The following is a 5,610-nucleotide window of genomic DNA, read 5'->3' on the forward strand; positions in this document are numbered from 1 at the left end:
GAGAATGGCTGAGAAGGTCTCAGTAGATGCCTCGTGTGTGGAGCCAGCGGCCAGATGCCAGAGCTGTGGGCACAGCCAGATGCCTCCCAGCTGAGCTGTGCTGTTGAGTCACCAGGGAGGGGGAAGCTGGAGCAGGAGTAGCAGATCTCTTCTGGGGCCAGGGACCTGTTCAAGATGCCCCAGGCCCACCAGGGCTCAGGGTCCTTAGAGAGTAAACTGAGGACCTTTGGCCCTTACTAGGGTGGGAAGCAGACCTCTCCACTGTAAATCAGGGTCGCTCCGTGGACAAAGGGTGTCACGTACTGGGCGAGTTCTTCAGTGTCATCTCAGGGCACACCACCCTGCCTAGGCACAGGTAGGTTCCCATGCCGTCCCTCTTCGCAGCTGTGTGCAGTTGCCTTCATTGAGTAATGCAGCCCCCTTCATGTGGGGCGTGCAGGCAGGCTGTGTGCAAGGAACTCAGGCCTGGACAGTGTACAGCCCGAAGTCTCCGGTCTCTAGAGGAAATGCTTCCGAGGGATCTGTCAACAGCCGAAGAGTGGATGCTTCCAACACACAGGAAACTAGTGACTTGGAAATAAATTCAGGGGGCGGGGGCGGGGGCTGAAGAAAACAGATGGGTTCCCAGGCACCCCGGGCCCAAGGCTCTCTCCCTAGACATATACTTTTAGAGAAAGTGGTTGAAGAGAGCAGAAGGAAGCGGCAGGAGAGGGGGGTTGGGATCGGCGGTTTGAGGTTGAGCTTGTTAGAGGAAGAAGAGAGATGGAGAAAAAAACCTCAGCCCCAGGGGCCACTGTGTGGCTACACCTGAGAACCACTGCGGGTGACCTGATTGATGGGGAAGCCATCCAAACTTCGTTCAGGGCCCTCTGCCCGCTGGCTCTGCTACAGAACAAAGGAATAGGGGCATTATCCCAAGTGTCCGCAGCGGGAAGCAACCCAGGCAGTAGGCCCTGCGGCTTCAGACCTGGCCCACAGACACCTGCCGCCCTGCCGCCATTGGAGTCCTGGCGAGAGACAGCCTGCACCGGCTGCTGAGCAGAGAGGGAGGGTGAAGCGCCTAGAACATCCTCCCCGTCCTGGTCACACCGAAAACAGTGTCTGCTGACACATGTGAGCAATCAAAGTGTTTGGGAAATAAATTACAAAAAAAAGCATGAATGAATGATAATCGAATGAATGAACGAAGGATGAATAAGCAAATCTATCATCCAACCGAGTTATCATAATTCCCAGCCGCTAGTTCTTTGGAAGCGGGCGGGCCTGCCGCCTGGTGGTGACAAGGGTAATTGCAGCCATGATAAGCGCTTTCCCCACAGGGAAGGACTCTAGAATTTGGCTCTTCCTCGGGCTAGCCTTGAACCCACAATCCTCCCATCTTGTTCTCGTAAACATTGAAGCTGTAGACTGACAGGCGTGTGCCACGAGCCTCTTATTTTTCTTCCGGGGAAAGAGATTCCTGATGCTTGGAAAAATCCACCTGCAGTTTGATTTTTTTTTCCCTCTCTCTCGCTCCCCCAGGCAGAGAGAGGGTAGCCAGGCTCCCTGCTCTCCCCACACCACAACAGGAGGATTGTAAGGAACTCTGGGTGTTGCCATCGGTCTCTTTTCCAACCTCTAGATCTAGGAAGTTAGTTGATGCCTCTCAACTCCAGTGAAGGAACAGCCTGGCTTCTCTCTCCAGAAAGAGGGCAGGTTCAACCCAGAGTCACCCTCCACTGTTCCTAGGGCAGTGATGAGAATCACCAGGGTCATGTGCAAGCTCAGAGGCTCCAGTTAGAGGAAATGTCTCTACCCCGGAGACAGAAAGCATCGCTGTGTGACTTTGGGCAGGTCTCTCTCCCTCTCTGAGTTCAGAGTTGGTGAAACTATGGCTCTAAGATGCTGTGTCTTCGTCTGCCTGTACTGAATAACGTCTTCAGCATTTCTTTCCCTGCCCTCCACCTCTCTTCCCCCTTTATCCTGCTTCTCAGCCTCCAGAGCCAGAGGCAGGGCACACATACACTCGGCTGCTTATTTGCTCTCTGTCCCTGGGAGGACACGCCCAGATGTGATGAAATCACTGATATTTACTTTGATACCCTCATTGGGTATAGGACCCCAATTTAACTGGGGCAAATAAAGTCTTCTAGGCCTTCAGAAAGTGGGGGGGCTTGGAAGGGCACAGACTGTTTGAAAGCAGTAGGTGGGAGTATCGGACTGACTCCTCCCTGCCCCGGTCCTGACTGAGGTACTCTGCCCAGAAAACCTCCATGGTGTCCCAGTGAGGCCAGTTCCCATGCTGGGGGGGGGGGGGGTTCTCTCAATGCTTCAAGCCGGATTCTTTGTGCTGTAGGGCAGTGTTCAACTCAAGCAGAGCCTGGGCCACCAGGCTGTCTCACACACCTGTCTAACCACTGGGAGTTCCTCCTAAGTTCACGGTGCTAGGCAGGTATCTTGGCTGTCATATTCTTTGTAACCCTTCCCGTTTTAAGATAAATCCTGTTTTTTTTTTTTTTTCTCTACCTGCTCCACCCAGGTATTCTGGGGAGGCATCTGTATCCATATTTAGGGAACAAGATTTGTGTGAACCCCTAGGAGATTTTTTTTTTACAAGGAATTGGCTTCCACAACTGCAGAGACTGACACCTCCCAGGGTTTGTCTGGGGACTTCACAGCACAGACAAGCCGCACATAACACCAGCAGTTCATGGAGTCTAACCCCTTCCATATACCCATCCCCGTGGGGACGGAGGCTACTGATGCCTGAGCATCAGTAAGGGGACGGACCATCAGGGTTGAACCTCCAGGGGAAGAGCTCAGGGGTCCAGCGAGTAGCTAGTGAGATGGGCTGAAAGGAGAGGAGAAACGCATGAGTCAGTGTGGCTTCCAAACCCGGAAGTGACCGGTTGTGACAGGGGCCATCGTCATGTCCAGGTGACTGGGCTAAAGGAATCCAGGAAGAGAAGGAAGAAAAAACACGGGACAGGGATTCCTGTAGCCCAGCGTGATCTGATCTCGATACTACAGCGTGCCAGCCCAGAGCAAACCTGGCGCAGGATCCCAGAGGCAGAGGGCAAGATTAAGAGGGCAGGGTAGGAAGCAAATGTGATCCCTGCCCTTGAGAGCTTGTTGCTCAGGGAGAGAAACATCAATAGGTCACTTCAACATAATACGGGAAGTGATAAAATGGATACGTGTTTGTTTGGCTCCAGGGATTAAGCCCAAAATGATTTAACGGAAAGCACTTTGGCTCCCTGCCAAGGGGGTAATGGCCAGCCTTGATGCCTCTGCCTGTGCGGCATCCAGACCCTCTTCTGGGAAGGGCCTTCACCCCCCCTCACCCTGAAGAGGGTGGGCCTTTTTTTTTTTTTTTTTTTAAACCAAGAGAGTGAGCCAAGGACCCAGATTGGCCCTTCCCTTAGGAGACATTAACTGGTTTGGGGATAGGTATGTGACCCAGTGATTTTGGTCTTTTGTTTGTTTGTTGGCGGGTTTTTAATTTTATTTTTAGTTTTTGAGTTTGTTTGTTTTTTTGAGACAGAGTTTCTTTACACAGCCCTGACCGTCCTGGAACTTGCTCTGTAGACCAGGCTGGCCTTGAACTCAGAGATCTGCCTGCCTCTGCCTCCTGAGTGCTGGGATTAAAGGCATGTGCCACCATCACCCAGTGACCCAATGGTATTTAATTAGACTCAATCCCAGGTCCACGTCAGGAAAACTGCTCTTCCTACCGGGATTGCTAGAAGATGGAAGTACAATCCAGTTAAGAGAAGGGACAGGGACCCATGGATCGCAAACAGCACCTTAAACCTGAAGACACCAGACTCTTCAAGGTATCCAGCTGGCCCTGACTTGCAGAAAGCAACAGTCCCCTCAACCTCAGGTGACCAACCCTTTTTTTTAAAGATTATTTATTTTATATGTATTAGTGTTTTACCTTCTACGTCTGCATCCTGTGGTCCTAAGGAGACCAGAAGGTACCAGAATCCCTGCAAATGAAGTCACCAATGGTGTTAGCAGCTCTCTTAGTACTGAGACAAGAACCCTGGTTTGTAATAAAAATAAAAGAACCCCAGACAGAAACTGGGGTGCAGGGGCTGGAGAGATAGCTCAGCGATTAAGAGCATTGCCTGTTCTTCCAAAGGTCCTGAGTTCAATTCCCAGCAACCACATGGTGGCTCACAACCATCTGTAATGAGGTCTGGTGCCCTCTTCTGGCCTGCAGGCATACACACAGACAGAATATTATATACATAATAAGTAAAAATATTTAAAAAAACCAACACTTTAAAAAAAAGAAAAAAGAAACTGGGGTGCAACCTGGAAACCAGAAAAGCAAAGCAGCCAACTAGAGAACACTTACTTCTACCGAAACTGGGCGACCGCAGACTGAAAATAGACTAAGCCTCTCTCTCCTCTCGTGTATATTCCCTCTAGTGCTGGGATTAAAGGTGAGGCACCACCACCTGGATTTGCTCCTGCACTGATCTTACGTAGCCCAGAGTAGCCTTGAACTCACAGAGATCCATCTGACTCTATCACCCAAATCCTGGGATTAAAGGTGTGTGTCACCGTTACCTGACCTATGGTGGCTTTGCTTTGCCTCTGGTCTTCAGGCAAGATTTATTTATTAAAATACAAATAATATACCACTATATGGGTCCTCTGCTAGAGCAGACAGTGCTCTTAACTGCTGCGTCACCTCTCTAGCCCCCGTGACCAAAGTTTTAGAGAGCCAGTTGTGACACAGTCATACCAGACAAAGAGTATAAAGCAGAAGCTGGGCATGGCAGCACACACGCTTTTAAGCCCAGCATTCGGGGGACAGATGCAGTTGGATCCCTGAGTTTGAAACCAGCCTAAGCTATACAGCTAGTTCCAAACTACCATGGTTTCACAGAAAAAAAACTTGAACACCTCCCCCCCCTTAAAAAAAAAGGCAACCAGGGGGCTGGAGAGATGGCTCAGTGGTTAAGAGTATTGCAAGCTCTTCCAAAGGTCCTCAGTTCAATTCCCAGCAACCACATGGTGGCTCACAACCATCTGTAAAGAGGTCTGGCGACCTCTTCTGGCCTTCAGGCATACAGACAGAATATTGTATATATAATAAATAAATAAATATTTAAAAAAAAAAAAACAGGCAACCAGCAATGACTCAGAGTGTAAAGGTGACTGTCACCAAACCTGATGACTTCAGACTTATCCGTGAGACCCATATGGAAGAAGGGAGCCAAGTCCTGAAAGTTGTTCTCTGGACTTCACACGCGCACCATGACATCTGTATGTCCCCACCCCCCAATAAATGCTTACATGCTTAAAACTTAGAAGTTAACAATCAGCCTGGAGAGATGGCTCAGAGGTTAAGAGCACTGGCTGCTCTTCCAGAGGATCCTGCGTTCAATTCCCAGAAACCACAGGATGGCTCAGAATCCTCTGTTATGAGATCTGGTGCCCTCTTCCGGCCTACAGGCATACATGCAGACAGAATACTGTATACATAATAAATAAATAAATCTTTTTTTAGAAAGTTAACAAGAGCCAGGCGGTGGTGGCTCACGCCTTTAATCCCAGCACTCGGGAGGCAGAGGCAGGCGGATCTCTGTGAGTTCGAGACCAGCCTGGTCTACA

Source organism: Microtus ochrogaster, chromosome 7 (assembly GCF_000317375.1).
Source record: "Microtus ochrogaster isolate Prairie Vole_2 chromosome 7, MicOch1.0, whole genome shotgun sequence".
Classification (NCBI taxonomy): Eukaryota; Metazoa; Chordata; class Mammalia; order Rodentia; family Cricetidae; genus Microtus; species Microtus ochrogaster.